Source organism: Tamandua tetradactyla, chromosome 14 (assembly GCF_023851605.1).
Source record: "Tamandua tetradactyla isolate mTamTet1 chromosome 14, mTamTet1.pri, whole genome shotgun sequence".
Classification (NCBI taxonomy): domain Eukaryota; kingdom Metazoa; phylum Chordata; class Mammalia; order Pilosa; family Myrmecophagidae; genus Tamandua; species Tamandua tetradactyla.
Window position 1 is genome coordinate 88,165,700 of NC_135340.1, and position 17,984 is coordinate 88,183,683.

Consider the following 17,984-nt stretch of genomic DNA (forward strand, 5'->3'; position numbering starts at 1 on the left):
CTGGTGAAGCCTCTTGGTCCCTCTTGACAAGGCCCTCCCATCTGACAGCATTCTCGCCATCAGAGGAGATGAGGTGGGTGCTTTTTGAACCAGACTTGAGATGACCCCTTCCTGCAAGGCCTGACTGGAGAACTCGGTCTGCGTGCTGGGCTTGGTCACTGTTTCTAGGTCTTAACCAGGCAGAGCTAAGAAATACGCACTTGGTAAGGTAAATTACACAGTGAGCTCACACAGACGCCTCCAGTTCAAACCCGGGACCCCAGCCAGGTCTGCGTCTGCCGTCACTGGCCCAGCCCCTGCAGCCCCTCCCCACCCTGAAACCCCCTCTCAGGACGGCCACCCTATTTATTTCATGCCACGACACGCACACGACACAGCCACATAACTGGCCAGCCTTGCCCATCCTTGACTACTGAGAACTATTAGGGGTTGCCTTGGGGTCTGTCCCCTTCGAGCAAGACCGATTTTGGGGGTTGCTTGTGCACATTTAATTGGTTTCAATAGCTGTGAGAAACTCTTATCTGCTCCGAAGTTAGACCTCCCAAGCGAAGGACCTCAGGGAAGCCTTGGGCTGCGCATCCCCTGCTATAGGCATTAAACCGTGTTCTGTGTTGACCCAACAGCATAGCTTTCTTTCCCCCTCCCCCTCGTTTCTGTGGTGGTAGTAGAGTATGGACCTGCAGGTCCCTCCCTGCCACGGGACTCGCGCTGAGGTGGGTGGCTCGTCACCCTTGCCCGAGAAGGAGCACTTGCTGGGGGTACAGCGGTCCTCGGCCACGGGCACGCAGCTGCTCCAGCCTCTTGGTGCCCCAGGTCCTGCCGGGAGGAGGCTGTGCTCTGGCCTGGGCCCTGGGAGGGGCTCGAGGAGGGCAGGCCAGGCAGAGCAGGCATGCCCATGGTGTGCTCCCAGCTGTGTCCAGGCGTGTCTGTGGCCGCGTCCTGCGGCTGCAGCTGTTGGCGAGGCAGGAATGACGCATCTGTCCCGGAGGGCGGGGTGACAAGCTGAGCAGGGGCCCCTGCCCTGGGGGGATGGCGGGAACCTGGGCAGAGAGGCCCCTGGCTCTTACCCAGCCCCCGCCCTGCCCCTACATCTTTGAAGTTGAATGTCGGCAGCCAGGTACAGCTGGGCTCTGAGCCCGCTTTCATCATCCTCAGGAGAACAGAGACGCTGCGATTTCCTGCCCCGGGGTTGCTTTTCCGCACAGCCTGCTTTCCTTGCACTGCAGGGGGTGACGTCGGTCAGGAAAGGGCTGTGGAGTGGACAGCTGACAGTAGCACTCTCTGCTGTCCCCAAACCACAAGGTGTATTGGTTATCATTGCTGTGTAACAAATCACCCCAACTCAGCAACTTAGAACAGCATGCACGTGGCAGCTGTCACTCTGTGGGTCAGGACGCCAACAGGCCAGGCCTCTGGGCTCAGGGTCTCTCCTCCCAGCTTCAGTCGAGGTGCTGGCCATCCTGCTGTCACTTCAAGGTTTGGCTGGTGGAGGAGCCACGTCTGAACTCTCTTGTGGCCCTGCCTGGAAGTCTCGGGTCCTTGCCTATGGTGATAGCTGGCTCCTCCAAACGAGGGCTCCCCCAGGTGAGAGCTGCAAAGACAGGGAGGCCACAGGACTGAGGCCACGGCCCCGTTTAAACCTGACCTGAAAGCGACACTGAGTCACTGGCAACATGCAGAGCCCCACTGACGCTTGAGGGGAGGCAACTGTGCAAGGTTAGGGCTACCGGGAGGCGGGGCATTGGGCCCCTTAGAGACCACCCATGCGGGGGGCTCCTGCTGTTGAGCCATGCCCTGCTGGCTCTGGCTGAGCTCTGGGGTTGCCAGGCAGGGGTGGCCTCACAATGGGATACACGGCTGAGGTGGTGGTACCCCCGCCTGTGGAGGACTGGCCGCCAGCTGGTGTAGGACGCCCCCGTCAGGGAGGCATGCTGCTGGGCACGCGTGCCTCGGTCATGAAGGGTGAGGCAGCGTCTACCTACTCCCGGGCAGCCTGAGGTCGGGGCTCGATGCCCTGCCATGCCATCAGCCATCTCCTGCTCCCCGTCCTATGCCTGCAGGGCCAATGCCCCTCACCTCCAGGGCCATTGCGGGCTGGGGGCCACCGACTTCCCTCCTGGGGGTCAGGACAGTGTCATGGAGAGAAAGAAGCTTCAGGTCAACCGCACTGCGTCTACTCCCAATTCTGTGCATCCCCTATTGTGGCCTGGGACATCCCAAGTTCAAAGTGAGGACACAGATGGGGTGGGGTCTCGGAGTGGGGCGGGAGGCGCTGCTTCAGGACCCGTCTTCCAGACCCTTGGGCCGTGGTTCTGCACATGCTCACGCAGGCCCTTACCCTCTCTGGATTCCCTCACAGAGGTCACAAAACAAGCCCACCAGTTCCCACAGTGAGGCTTATGTCCCTGTAGTTGGGATGCTTCTTCCATGCTGGGAGGCTTCCTCTGTGCTGAGATGCTCCCTCTGTGCTGGGATGCTCCCTCTGTGCTGAGATGCTCCCTCTGTTCTGGGCATCAGGCCAGGGCCGGGGCCAGGGTTGATGGACACATGATTTGAGAAGCCATGGACTCTGAGTTGAGTGGGTGATGGGTGAGCCAGAGGTTCTGTCTCCTGCTCTCCTTCCTCAAGTGACCACAGAGCCCCTCCCCACCCCACTTCCTTTTCCGGGTCCCATCCCCTGCCCGCAGACCCCTCCTGCCCACTCCTGCTGGGGCCTTGGCAGCTCCTGAGAGGGACGCGTGGGCAGCCAGCAGGAAGGCCTAAACCGCATCTTCCTGGAGCCCTCTTCCCTGGCCTCGACGCTGCTCTGAGGTGCCCCAGGGCCCCAGCGCCCATGTTGGGCTCAGAAGGAACAGATAACTGAGAGAAGCCGGTTTCCCAGACCCAGGGACATAAAAACCCATTCCCCGTAGAAACAGAGCCTTTAAACGACGTTTCACTTTTATGAACAGTTTTATTACAAAGTAGATTTCCTGCAACCACTTCCATCAGCAGAAGCCCCAAAGGCTCCATCTGACTGAGACGGCTGCTGCTAAGTGGGGAGGATGGAGTAGGGTCTGGACACGGGCCATGGGCCGTGGGGGACACCGCCAGCCAGAGGGCATGGCCAGGAGGCAGAGCCAGGCGTCTGGGGCATGGCCAGATACGGTGTGCTTGTGTGCCCCAGCAAGGCTGGGGCCCCCACCCCAGCTGTGCCCGAGGCCAGCAGGGCCCCTTGGGAGTGCAGCAAGGTAAGGGGCCGCTCTCAGCGGGCTCTCAGCCTCCATGCTGGAAGAGGGCCTCCACTTCCCTTGCCCGGGGGGCCGTGGGACGCCCGCAGGACGAGTGTCGGGCCCTAGGAAGGGTTTTCGCTCTCGAGGTGCTGCAGTCTTGATCTCGGTTTGGGCAAACCAGCCAGGGCCTGGGTGAAGCCGCCTACTCTGCCCATCGCTGCCCCCAGCCCCCACCCAGGCAGCAGGAGATGGACCGAAGGCCCCTGAGGCCTGGACATTTGCGAGGGACACCGGCAGCTGCAACTTGTCAGGTGGTGTGTCCTGGCAAAATGGGGAGCCAAGGGGACACAGAGAGAAATGGGCTGGAGGTGCAGACAGTGAGAGGAAGAGGGGAGGTTCCTCCAGGGTTCAGGGGTGCCCACCTGTGGGTTCCAGCTGCACGGAGAGCCCTTGGCCGTGGGGCTCTGAGGACAGCGTGCCCAGGCCCGGGCCTAGCCCCTCCTCTCCCCAAACCGCCTGCCCACCCTGGCCACGCTCTCCCACGTCCTCGCCCTCCTTGGCTGACCCCTCAACAGTGGCTGGTACCGGGGACTTATTAAGATACATGTGGAAAGGTCTTAATCTCAAGCAGTGCTGCTGACAAATCGGCATTTGAAAAGGCCATTCCAGCTGCAAATTGTAGAACAGAAGGTGCCTGAGTGGGGGAGTGGGAAGGTGTCTCTGAGGAGCTGATTTGGATGCAGAGAGAGGCCTTGGGATTGTGTGGGGAAAGCCTGAGGGGCGAGGGGGGGTGAGTGTCGCATGTTGTGCTGTCAAAGAATTTTGTCGGGAAAATTAATTATAAAAAGGCAATAATCTTCACACTCTGTTCATCTAAAGATCAGTACAAAGTGGCCATGAAAACTTACATTCCTATTAAGTGCAATTTAGAGCTTGGGGGGGGGGGGTGTTTCGCTTTTCCAGATAAAGACCCGCTTAAACATTTTCCTAATTGCTGACCTTTGCTTGTATTTATCAGGAAAGGCTGGATTACGCTGCGGTAACAAACAATCCCTAAACTCGGACTTAGATAGCTTATTTTGCACTCTCACAAAGCTGGCTTGGGTGGCCAGGGAAGCTGACCGTCTTGGGATGGCTTGGTGCTGACTTCCATGTCAGCGTGATTCTGTGTTTCAGAAACTATAGTCGAGAGAGACGCGCATTGAGCCTTGGCTGTGGCACGTGGTCACATCTGACTTACGATGGCGGGAGCTTCTATGCCCCTGTGTGCCCAGAAGGACTCAGCATCCAGGTCCTGACAGCATGGACACCTGCTGCACTGTTGGAAATGAATCCACTTTAAGTTTCTAAAGTGGCCTTACTGGAGTTGTTTTTAACAACAATTACTCACGGATACATCAGTTAGGAATATTCAACTTCGTGTTACATAAAACCCAGCTTATGATGTCTTCACCAAGCAGGGCTTGTATTTCTCTCGTGTAACAAGAAGTCAGGAGTGGGCAGCCCAAAGCTGATTTGGAGTCTCCATGGTGCTTGCAGGGACTCAGGCTCTTTTTGTCTCTCTGCTTAGCCCCCCTTAGCATAGTCCTTTGTGGCTTTTTATCACCTCTTGTTTGCAGCATGGCTGCTCCATCTCCAGCATCACATCTGCATTCCAGGCAGGATAATGAGGCAGGGCTGGGGATGAAAGAAAGTGAAAGTGGTGAGTAGGCCTGATGGCTGAGTTCTCCTCCCTTCCTTGGAGGCCCACCCTGTGGCCTCTACATACATTTCAGTGTCTGGAGCAGGCTGCAAAATCTCATCTATGGGAGGAGACATCAGCACACAGCAGGGCACGGGCTGCCTCCAGGGTGGACGGCAGGCTGTGAAGAAGTGAGCGTGGCCAGTGGGTGGATGGCCGCCTGTGTCTCTCGGTGGGTCAGGAGGGTAGCTGGAAGTGCTATTATTATCACCTCCACTTTGAAGGGGAGGAGGGACATAAATCTCTTTCTTGTAATCACTTCTTTGAACATAAAATCACTGGTACCCTACTATGATAGGGTACTTTAGGTCTCTACTAATTTTTTTTTTTTAGAGGGCTAATAGGAGATACTCATACAGTGTTGCCATCAAATTTGGGTTCAATGAAAGTATATATTGCAAATGGGGAAACTTCAGAATAAAATATAATCATTGCCAATTTTTGATTTGAGTAAAGGTGAGCAATCATGGTTTAGAAATCACGGAAGGATTTCACCTAATGAAAAGACATTAATTCAATGATGTTCTAGGGTTCCTGTGACTCAATGTTAAGCCCTCATATCAACACAATTACTGCAGTAATTTTCTAACCCAAGGGTCAGCAAACTTTCTGGAAAGGACAGAGAGCAAGTATTTCAAGCCTGTGGCTCACATAGAGTCTGTAATAATTATTCAACTCCACTGTTGTATATGAAAGCAGCCGTGGATAGAAGTAAACAACAAGGCACAACGATGACCCAATAAAATTTTATTTACAGAAACAAGCGGCGCGGGGCACGGGTGGTTCAGTGGTAGAATGCTCACCTTTCATGTGGGAGACCTAGGTTTGATTCCCAGACCATGCACCAAAACAAACAAACAAAAAACCAAGTGGCTCACAGAATTTGGCCCATAGGCCACAGTTTCCCGGCTAATTTTTAAAATGATGGCAGAAAACCAGTACACACATAAGGCCATGTCTGCCTGCATTTCATTCTACTTTTTGCGGACGACCTGTGTGTTTTTGTATGTATTATGCTGTAATGTGGGGTCACATTTCATTCTTTTTCCATGTGAGTATTCATGATTGCAGCACCATTTGTTGAATTTTTTATTTTGTTTATTGGTTTTGCTTGTTTGTTTGTTTTTTTGGGAAATGCATGGGCTGGGAATCGAACCTGGATCTCCAGCATGGCAGGTGAGAATTCTACCACGGAACTACCCTTGCACCTGTGGACCAGAGTGTTTTTGTACAACACCTGCCCAGATACCTGGATGACACAGGTGACTCTGTGGTCCAGTTGTTCTTGGGCCAGAACTCACCCTGTTTGGGGCACGTGGGGCAGAATTCCAGACTTTGCCGTTGCTGGGCTTTGCATCTGTGCCCTGCCCAACAAGGCCTTACGGTTGAGGGGACTCGCTGGTCAAGCAAGGCGGGTGGCTTATGTTCTCCCACTGGCACAGCTGGAGCCTGAGAGGGGTGGGGGGCAGGCAAGGGGGCCTCTGCTGCACAGTCCTGCCCTCCGGCCCCTGCCCTTTCCTGACCTGACAGTGGACAGAAAAGTCAAGTTTAGTTTGGAGCCAGGAGAGGGAGGCCCCGCTCCCACCCCCCCACCCCCCCACCCCCCCACCCCCCACCCTGGCCTCTCTGTAATTAAAACAGAGGCTGAGGATGCTGGGAAAGCGGACTGATTAGTTTTTTTATTAAAATAATGACACCTTCCAGGCAATCAGGGGGTATTGCATAAAACTCAGCAGTTTTCCCTGCTTATTTATGATCACATCAAGCAGTGGACGTTCTCATTACAGTCCGTAGATGCCCAGGGTTGTGTCCTTGATGGTGAAATATCGTCTTCCTGGACGGGGGGGAGTGGCCGGCTGACTCCTCGGAGACCATAAAACCCTCTGGAAGTAATTACTACACACTTTAAACTGGCATTTGACGATCTCGTTTGGAGCCGCTCACGCCTCTCGGGGACCTGCCCCCGGATGTCATTCATAGCACAGGGCAGGGAGGGGAGCAGCCAGGAGTCAGGGCCAGGCCTGGCCGGGGTCACCGGGTTCTCAGCGGCGAGCAACAGGTGATGCCACTTGCCACTGCGGGATTCCAAGGATTTTACCCCAGGGCAGTGGGGAGCTGGGGCTGGACTTGGGTCTCCACGCTGAGCCAGGCGCCCCCTTCCCCACAGCCTGAGTCTGGGTGGAAGCTGCTGTCCGTGACTTGCTGCCAGGGCGGGGAGAGCGGCCAGGGCCCTGTCCTCGTTTCTCGGGGGTGCTGCTGACGGGCTGGTGGTCCCAGCCTTCCTTGACCTGCAGCTGAAGCTGCAGCTGTCCAGCCCTGCTCCATCTCCTGGCCTCCACACGCCTTCTCCCCTAATGGGGAATCCAGGCCTACAGGATTAAGACTCACCCTAAATCAGTATGTCCCTGTCTGAGCACACCTGTCTGCAACAACCCCATTTCCAAATAAGGCCATGGTCAGAGGTGCTGGGTGTTGGGACTTCATTTATGGGAGACACAGTTCAAGCCCCAGCAGACCCTTTTGGCTTCTACACATGCCCCGCTCCACCCCAAGGGCCCCTGCTCATTGTAGTCCCTCTTTCCCCCGTGGGGAGGGACACTGCGTGGGAGACCCTGGTGGGAACAGGCCTTCAGGAAGTTCTTGATGGGGTGGGGGCTGGGATGGAATTTTCTAAGGATGTGAATTGCTGTCCCACCTGCCACCAGTCCACAGGCCAGTCCCGGGGATGGATGCTGCTGACAAACCGGGTGATCCAGCTGCCTGCAGGGAGCGCCCCCGGGATGTGAAAGCGGGGGCACAGCCAGAGGGATTCCAAGAGGCACAGGGGCTGCCTTCCATCCAAAGCTCCTCGGTACACAGCCTCGAGGCACACACAGCCCACCCGAGTGACAGCCACGGTTCCGGCTGAAGGCCTGCCACATGTGCTGCCCCTGCCCCATCCTTCGGGCTACCGGGTCCCTACATGCGCGCGGGGTCCCGGCCTCCGGGGAAACAATAGGGGCCTCTGCGGCGGTGATGCGGAGAAGCGCGTGGCGCAAGCCTGAGACGCGGCGGGGGCGGGGGGCGGGGGTGTGCGGACATCTCTGGGGCGAAAGATGGGGGGACTCCTGCCGTCCTAGCTTTCACCAGCCACCAGGTGCCTTTCTCATACCCCATCAGGACCCCCAGCTTCTGTCTCATTTGTGAAAATCCGCCGTCGGTCTGCGGCTCTAGCCTGTGCCCGGCCATGCTTCGCGTTGCCCGCGATGTCGTGAGAATAACCGCCGCGGGCTCCCCGGGTCCCGGCAGGCGCCTGTCTCTACGTCCAGGACCGCGCGGGGACGCGGGAGGCGGCGGCAGAGGGACGCCGGCGCCCACTTTGATCCTCCTACACCCAGAGGTCAGGGGCCGGGGCGGGCTCCACTGGGAGCCTTTCCCACGACCTCCCCACCCCCACCCGGGGAACTGGAGGAAGACACTGGGGTCTCCGGATGCGCTGAGGAGGGGCTCTGGTCAGCAATGCACGACTCCCGGGATGCCCGAGCGCCCTCTAGCTTGGGGACTGTGGCAGCCCCGATCCCCCAGATCGGAGAGCGCTGGGCTGTGCGTTCCAAGGCGGGCTTTGTGAACTGGATCTCGAGACTGGACTCGGCTGGGGTTTCGCGCCCGGGTCCCCGGCCCTGCATCTTCCAGAACTAAGGCCCTAACGTGTCCTGGCAGGTGTCTGGTTCGGGTGACGGCTCCAACCTCGGACGTAGCGGCTGGAGCCTGTGCGCTCTCTGCTGACTCTCCGGTTCTGAGCCGCTCGTGCCCTGGTGTCCTCTGCAGTGTGGCCAGCACCCAGCCTGGCTTCCGCAGGGCATCGGGTCTGCGCGCGTCGCCACCGCGTCCCTCCGCCACGCTGAGGTTCGTCGCCCGCGGTCCCAGCTGGGCCGGGGACCCCCTCCCACGCCCATCACCGCCACGGCCGCTTGCACCCGCACCTCACTTCGGGGACCTAGATTTGAGCAGATCCAGTTTCTTGTTTGCAAGCAACAGAGTCCAGCTGCAGGCGATTCAAGCAGAAAAGGATTTGTTGGCTAGATACCAAGTAGCTCACAGAATCGGTGGGGGGTTTAGAGAAGCCACCAAGGAATCGGCCGGAGCCAGTGAGCCCCACTGGAGCTGTGAGCCGCCGCCGCAGACACGCGTGCGTGGTGCGGATTCCTGGCTCTCGCCTGCCGCCCTGTACGATTAACTTCTCACCCTGGAGTCTTTTTTTTCCTTTTGGCTTACCTCTCCCCACCTCCCCTAGTGGGGGTCCCTCCCAGCAGGTGCCCAGGAACATGGTGGTGACCCCCCACCACGACAACCCTCCCTGGAGGGAAGAATGCGCACCCTTCCCCTAGGAGGAACCTTACTAAAGCTCTCCTTGATCAGTAAGTCTGATGGCGTTCCAGAACCTTCTGTGCCTGCCTCTGCTCTGCTGAGTGGAGTTCACACCCCACGTTGGCAGGAGGGGGTCTCTGTGGCCAGGATCCAATCTGCCTGTCCCGATTCAGCTCCGAGGGACATCTTGTTGAGTCACCCCCTTCCCCATCCCCTGCAGCCAGGATGGCTCACTCGCCCCTCCCAGCTAGTCTGGTCCCCCCCCCCCCCCCCCCCGCGCCTCAGGCAGGTTGGTCTCACCTCCCAGGCAGGCTGATGTCCCCCGTACCCCAGCCAGGATGGTCTCCCCAACTTTCCCTGCTTTCCCCCCTCCCATAAGACTCCATTTGTAAGTGTGGGTCCTGCTTGCTCTAGAGCAGGGGCAATAGCAATGCACGTAGTTCCCTGTCAGCCAGGACATGTGGGCTTCTAATAATGACGCATTCCTTGGGACGGTCCCAGGTGAACTGGGATGGACGCCCCCTGCAGCCCACCCCTGTTCTTGGGAGGGATGCTGCCCTGTCCTTTGGTGCCATGGCAGAGGAGGAGGTGGTGTCTCCTGCTTGCCCACCGTCCCTCACGGTTGCAGCCGAAGGGCGGCCACCCTCACGGTCTGAAGGCCTGGATGACCTCGAGGGTTGACCGTGGCTGCAACAGAGTGGTGTGGTGGCTCTGGAGGGGCGGGTGGGGGGATCTCGGCGGCTGCTTCCAGCTGACATCCCAGGCGTGCCAAGGCCAGATGCCTTCTGGAGCCCGGCTCTGCCTGGTGGAGATGCCCAGGACCTGCCAGCGGACCTTCTCCTCTGAAGGGTGGGGCACGTTGTCTTGGGTGCAGAGGAGAAGAAAGCGCTGGGGTCCTGAACCAGATGTGCTTGTCTGGAGAGGGGGGAACCTAAAGGAAGAACAGGGCCAGGGGATGCGGGGGGGGGGGCGTTTCTCCATGCGTCAGGAAGTGATGCCCAGTTGAAAAGTGACTCCCAGGTGAAACTCCGACCTCCTGGGCTCTCTTGGTGCCCAGTGTGGCCGCTGCACGCTGTTGCCCCATAGAGTGGAGAAAAAGAAGTGGCAGCCAGGATGGAGCCCCAAGTCTGGCGGTAATTGGTGGGAGGTGTGGGTGTGGGAGACGCAGCTCCTGGCGACTGAAAGTGAAGGGGAGGTTGCGAGGCCTTTGAGGGAGGGGCCCTGCTGTCCTTCCCCCATGCCAACCTGGGGACAAGGGTCAGGTGCTGGCGATGCTCCCAGGCATGCAGGTGAGGCCGGCAGGATGGGGGCTGCTGGGGCTTGGGGGGCGGGTGTGCAGCCTCTGTCTGGGGTTGTCCCCACAGCCTTAACTCCAGGTGCCTCAACCTGCATCTTGCAAAGCTCGCTCCGGCCGTGCCTTTTGACAGAGTATCGGTGCTCACAGCAGGGCGCCGCAGCGTCGGGGTGGGGACCGGATGGTGTGGGCCAGGCTAACAGTGGCCACTTACCCGTCCCCACCCTACCTGTGGCCAGGTGGACCGAGCCTCTTGGGGCGGGGACACCAAAGGGCACTATGGGTTGGTGGGGGCTTGGGGCCCGGTGCCCCACGGTCTCCTTCAGCCCCGGGACACTCACTTGGAAAGACGAGCTTCTGGCCTGGGTTTTTGTTTGTTTCAGGTCTTTGTTTCCGCTGCTTTGTCTACCTTTCAGCGGCCTGGGAGGTGGTCCAGCCGCTCTCTGCTGGGAGGCCCTGAGGCTGCCTCCCTGGCCGCTGGGTGCTGGGGATGCCAGGGCCCCTAGAAATGGAGTTACAGCCTGGTAGCCCTGCAGCTCAGGCCTCACCCCCAGCTGCTTCCCGCTTCCCCCTTCCCCTGTTAGTGACAGTCCCATGGTGGGCCCATTCCAGCTGGGAGTCAGGACCCCCAGGGGCTTGCTCCAGCACGAAGTCAGTGCCAGCCCTTCTGTACAGCAGCTTTGGAATGAGTCAGAATAAATTAGCATGCTAACAAACGCTAGCACGCTCAGAACCATCTGGAACACGACACACTGTCATCGGAAAAGCCAAGTTGGTTCCAAAGCCATACTTAGTGCTTCCGATTAATCCCTCCCCACTCCCCACAGCCTCGGGTGCTGGCTTCACAGTGTCTCAGGCATACGGGCCTTCCTGGGCTGGGGGCTGCGGCTGGGGGGTGGGGGCTCTGCCTCCCCAGGTGGCCTGCTTCCCCTCGGAACAGAAATACACCCCCAAAAAGTACAGAGGTGCAGAGACCACCTCTATGATGAGACAGTCTCCTTGGCAGGGGAAAGTCGCTCAGTGGGCATGTACGAATGGGGCCAGGCTGGGGTCTTGGCGATGGGGCATCTTGCATCCCCACTCCTGCATCCCAGGCTTACGGGGATGCATGGAGGCCAGGAGGGGAGGCTGAGATTGTCACTCCAGACCAAGGTGCATGCACCACACACACACACAAATCACACACACAGGCACACAAATGTGCAACACATACATGTGATACACACAGATGTGTGCATACATGCATGAACACGTGTGCAGAATACATGAACACATGCACAGATCTGCACATGCACACATACGTGCATACAAATACATGTATGTGCACACAGATATGCACACTTGCACACAGGCATGCACATAGACATGCACTCAGATGCACACACATGCACACCACTGCACACATACACAAATGTGCACATCCCCATCCATGTGTGAATGCATGCACACAGATGTGCATGCACACATGTCCACACACATGCACACACACTTTTGACTGAAGACAGATGTACATCATTTAAGCCTGGACAGCTCAGAGCAGGCAAACAGCAGTGGACAATGCTCAGGGACATTGTGCGACCACCCAGGAGCCCCCTTCAGGTACCCAGTGCTCATTAGGGGTCAGTGGACAAGGAGAAACTATTTGGGATCCTTGCCGCAGGTTCCCTTTGGGGGGTGTCGGTCACGTCACGTGGTCTCTCAGCGAGGGGCATGGCAGGCTGTCCTCGGGGGCAGGCTCGGACGTGCCAATGCAGAAGGGTGGGTCCAGGACCTGGTAGAGTCCAAAGCTGGGGGACGCACTCGTGGAGAAGACTCAGAGGCAGGGGTTCTACCACATGGCACCAGAGCAGCCCTTGCTCAGAAAAGGAGCTGGAGAAGGGGCTGAAGGCCTGGGGAGGTGGGGACAGGCCAGTGAAAACCCCGCAGAAAGAAGAAGGGAGAGGAAGACACAGGAAGCGAGGCTTTGGGGAAAGGAGCTCTTCTATGTCAGGGACGGGATTTTAGACAGGGCTCAGCCGGCAGACCCCTCCACCTCCTCACAGGGGGGCTCTGGGCAGGGGGCCTGGTCACGTGTGCGCGTGACCCTCTGGGGTGCACAGATGGTGGGCCAGGACTCGGGGTGGTTAGATAAAAAGATGGCAAAGGCCTGGGGGCTCACTGTCTCTGGTGTTATTTGGTTCTTGGCGCCCTGGGGCTGCAGACCCTCCCGCTGTCAGTCTTCTCAAGCAGGTGGGTGGGAAGCCTGGACTTAGGGGTCAGGAGGCTGCGGGTAAGCAGATACCACCCCTCACTGAGGGGACGGAGGGTCGCCTGTGGGCTGGATGTACTGAGAGCAGGACTGTCCTCAAGCCTGCCAGCCTCACAGCCCGGGACAAACACTACTTCTGCAGGGCTGGACGTGCAGCAAGGGCAGGCTGGGGACCCCACATGTGCCCGCCGAGTGGCATCCTCTACAATTACTAGACGAAGATGTAGATTTTTTTTTCTCACTTAGAAGCTGGAAGGAATCTCACTTTGCAAAATCAAGAACGGAGAAAATTAAACAAAACGGGAAAACTTGCATATCCTGAAGGATTTTACATCACCCGAAGCCTTGGGTTAATGTCTTCAAGGTCACATTTGCATTTAAGTTGTTAATTTATGTTTTGTTATTTGCGGTGTTTGCTTTATAGATTTTGATAGTGAGTGATTTGCTGCTTAAAGGTTAGTCACCATTGGGCCTCTCTGGGTCTTGAGTCTTTTCTCAGCATCACACTCCTTTGTTTTTTAACTTTACCTGTTATTAAATTTACCAACCCATTTTCTTATCGCTTATGTTTGCCTTGCATTCCTTTGTTTTTTAACATTCAAGTATCATTTTATTTGAGGTGTACCTTGTGTAAATGGTGCGCATTTGGACTGCTTTCTTTAAAGAGGGGGTTTATTGTCAAAACAAACATGTTTGTTGATACATCTGTTATTTATGCCTTGTTTTCTCTTTCTTCCCCTGCCTTTGGCTTTGTGAGCTGTTTTCCTTGCTATTTTATTTTTCCCTAGTGTTTTGAAAGGCCTGACTCTTGTCTGTATTCTCTTAGTGGTAAATTCTAAATTGGAAGTATATCTTCAAAACAGCTTTGTTGAGATTTAATTGACATACAATAAACTGCACATGTTCAAAGTGTATAATTTGATAAGTTTTGGCATAGGTAAACACCTGTGAAACCATCACCAAAATCAAGAAAATGGATAAATCCATCCCTTCCAAAAGCACCCCCTGCCCCCCCATTACCCCCCCCAGTCCCTTTGTCTTTCCTTTCTCTGCACCACCCCTCTCCCCAGGCAGCTCCCGAGGCAACTTCTGTCACTATAGGTTAGTTCACATTCTCCAGATTTTATGCACATGCAGTCAGACAGTGTGGATTGTCTGGTTTCTTTTACACAGCGAAGTTATTTGAGAGTCCTCATGTTGTCTGTGCCTCCGCCATTCATTAGTTCCTTTTGTTGTTGCGGAATGTCCCAGCCTGTGGGTAAAGCAGCGTTCTGTTCAGGTAGTCACCTGCTGGGGGCCAGTCGAGTTGTTTCCAGGTTTGAACTGTTGCAAATAAACCAATTTGAATGTGTGCATACAGGTACTTTTTTGATGCATGCTTTCTTTTCTCTTGGTTAAATATTTAGGTGTGGAATGCCTGATTACATGGTAGATGTGTGGTTAACTTTTTAAGAGACGGCTGCACTTTTTTCCGAAGAGTTTGAACTATTTTGCCTTTTCACCTGCAGTGTGTGAGTGCCAGGCCATCTACCTCCTCTCCAGTGCTGGGTGGTGGCGGGCATTTCAGCCGTTCTAATAGGTAGGTGGGCTGCATCTCACTGTGGTTTTAATTTGGATTTTCCTAATGAAAAATAATGTTGAGAATCTTTTCATGGGCTTGTCTGTCAATTGTGTATCCACTTTGAACAAATGGCTCTTCCAGGACAGAGCCCCTCCACCAGAACAGCTGGGAACAGGCAGGAATTGTCTGAATCAACTATTTTATTGGTGAATTCTGATTGGGGGGGGGGGCAGCCATTGTTTCAGCCCTCCCCTGTGCACAGGCAGGCAGAGGCAGTGGAGATACAGTGCTTCCTTAGGGCTGCAGAATACAGTTAGCTAAAGGGCTGCGTCTGTTGGGCAGGACAGGAAAGCTCAGCTTTGAAAAGCCATGGAAGAAGCTCTTGGGGGTCCTCCTGATCCCCTCCCCAGGGCCCTCTGGAGCTGGTCTGCACTTCCTTGGTGGATCCCTCGCCCTGTGTTGGCTATAAAAGGTCAACTTGGAAAAATCCTATCAGGAATGACTCTCCTCTCAGAATTCGCCCTCTAGACAAAAGCAGCATGAGACAATGGAAGGAATGTAGAAAACTGGAGAGGCAGACAGTTCTGGGACAGAGGCCTGCTGGATTCAGATACCTGGGAGAGGGAGATTCGGCCCCTGGGAATAGAGGGGACAAGCAAACTCCTGTAAACAGGAACTCTTAGACAACCAACAAGCAAAAGCCCAGGACAGGCAGAGGCCCAGAAAGGTGGGGCAAACCCTGCACAAGGCATTTGCTTTGGGCAGACTTTCCTGATAGGAGGGCTGAAGCTCAGGAAAATCTCTGTCTTATCATTAGCTGGTTATAAACTCGGAAATAGACATCCCAGAGAATAAATCTCAGAGTTAACATTTTAAATATTGACATGTACAGCTGAGTACAAGACAGACAATGAAACAAGAAATGATAGCTCATCCAAAGGAAGAGGATGAAAATACAGAAAACACCGTTGAAGAAGATGAGAATGTCAACATACTTTACAAAACCTTTAAAAAATGATCTTAAAAATACTCAAGGAGATGAAGGAAAGTCCAGAGAAAGAGCTAAGAAATAACAGGAAAACAATGAATGAGCGATGTGAGAGGCCTAGTAATGAGATAAAAAGTTTAAAAAAGAACCAAACAGAATTACTGGAGTTGAAGACCATAACTTAATGAAAAGTGCCAGAAAAGACCATCCTAACTGAATGACAAGTGCACAGAGAACACCCAACAGGATAAACACAAAGAAAACTACACCTTGACTTGCACAGATTAGACTATTGAATGCAAATGACAAAGAATTGAGAAAGCTGCAAGAAGAAAGCAATGTGTTTTGTTCAAGGGAGTCCCAATTACGTAGAGTGCCAATTTCTCATTAGCCATGGAGGCAAGAAGGCAGTGTGTTGAAATACTTAAAGTGCTGAAGGAAAACAATTGCCTGCCAAGAATTTTGAGACTCTCTTTCAAAAATGAGGAAGAGATTAAGACATGCTCAGATAAACAAAAACTGTGGGAATTCATCACCACTGGTCCTGCCCTACGAGCCATGCTAAAGGGAGTTCTTCCGACTGAAATGAAAGGACACTAGACAGTGGTTCAAAGCAGCATAAAGAAATAAAGACATGCAGTAAAGGTTGCTATTTGGGTAATTATAAATGTCAGTATTATTGTTTTGTATTGCTTAGTATCCAACTCCACTTCTTACACATGTTAAAAGGCAAATGCATAAAAAGTACTGATTTTCAGACATATAATGTACAAAGATATATGAAGTAACATGTACAAAAAATGCTGTGGCAGCAGAGGTGTATAGGAAAAGTATATGTGCATGCTATTGAAATTTATTTGGTATCAAACCAAATCTGATTTTTCTATAGTTAGGATGTTGAATTTAACCTTATGTGAACCACAAGGAAAACAGATGAAACGTATATCCAGATAGAAATGAGAAGGCACTCAATATGTAATGACAAAACAAAAGAAAATAAATATAAAAGCAGGCATTAACAGATGTGAGAGAGACAAAGAAGGCATAGCATTTACAAAGGCTAAATAGCAAAATGGTGGAAGAAAGTCCTGTGTTATTAGTAGTGACTCTAAAAGTAAATGGACTAAACTCTCCAGTCAAAAGGGAAGGGTTAGTAGAATGAATAAAAAAGCATGACCCAATTATATATTGTCTGCAAGAGATTTACCTTAAATTAAAAGACATAAGTAGGTTGAGGGAGAAAGGAAGGAAAAAAAAATGTATATGCACATATACCACTGCAAGCAATAACTAAAGGAAAGCTGGGATGGTTATATTAATATCAGGTAAAATAAGCTTTAAATCAAAAGCAGTTATGAGGGACAATGATGACCATTATATACTGATAAAGGGGATAATTCAATAGAAAGATATAAAGAATATAAATCCATTTAACAGCAGAGCCCCAAAATATATGAAACAGATACTGATAGATTTGAAGGGAGAAATTGACAGTTCTACATAAATAGATGGAGACTTTAACACACCACTCCCAATAATGGATAGAACATCTAGTCAAAAGTTCAAGAGGAAGTACAGGACTTGAATGGTACACTAAACTAACTAGACCTAACAGACACATACAGAATAATTCATTCAACAAATTCAAAATATACAGTCTTCTCAATGCGTATAGATCGTTCTCTAAGATAGACCACATGATAGGTCACAAAACAAGTCTCTATAAGTTCAGAAATATTGGAATCTTATGATGTATATTCTCTGGCCACAATGGAGTAAAACTAGAAAACTGTGACAGACAGAAATGGAAAATTCACAGATATGTGAAAATTAAACAATGTACTCTTAAACAACTGATAGGTTAAAGAGGAAATCAGATATAAGATTATGAAATATCTTGAGGTGAATGAAAATGAAATCACAACATACAGAAATTTATGGGATGCAGCAAAGGCAGTGCTGAGTGGGAAATTTATGACTCTAAATACTTATATTAAAAAAGAAGAAAAACTTCAAATCAAAAAACTAACTTCAATACTGGAAGAAAAAGAAGAGCAAACTAAATCCAAAGAGCAGAGGGAGGGAAATAGCAAAAATTGGAGCAGACATAAATGAAATAGAAAGCAAAAAAATAAAAATAAAAATAGTATAGAGAATCAACAAAACCAAAAGTTGCTTTTTGCAAAGATTAATGAAATTGACAAATGTTTAGCTAGACTGACAAAGAAAAAAAAAGAGGATCCAAATAACAAAAATTAAAAAATGAGAAAGGAGACATTACCACTGAACACAGAAATGAAAAAAAAGAGCATAAGAGGATATGAACAACTGCATGCTGATAAATTAGATAATCTAGATGAAATGGACAAATTCTCAGAAAAACGCAAACTACCTACATTGACTCAAGAAGAAATAGATCTCAGAAAAGTAATTATAAGTAAAGAGATTGAATCACTAATCAGACACCTCCCAACAAAGAAAAAACCAGTATCCACCAGCTTTACAGGGGAAATTTATCAAACATTCTAAGAAAACCTAACTCCAATTCTGCTGAAACTCTTCCAAAAAATTGAAGAGGAAGGGTACACTAACT

At 52.7% G+C, this 17,984-nt stretch overlaps 1 long non-coding RNA gene across 1 annotated transcript; it reads left to right on the top strand.

The window, feature by feature from the left end:
* Window positions 1-1,868: 1,868 nt before the first annotated feature.
* LOC143655230 (uncharacterized) lies at window positions 1,869-4,660 on the top strand. The gene is made up of 3 exons (XR_013162122.1): window positions 1,869-2,227; window positions 3,359-3,523; window positions 4,231-4,660. It is a non-coding gene; the product is annotated as an uncharacterized LOC143655230 (long non-coding RNA).
* Window positions 4,661-17,984: the final 13,324 nt, after the last annotated feature.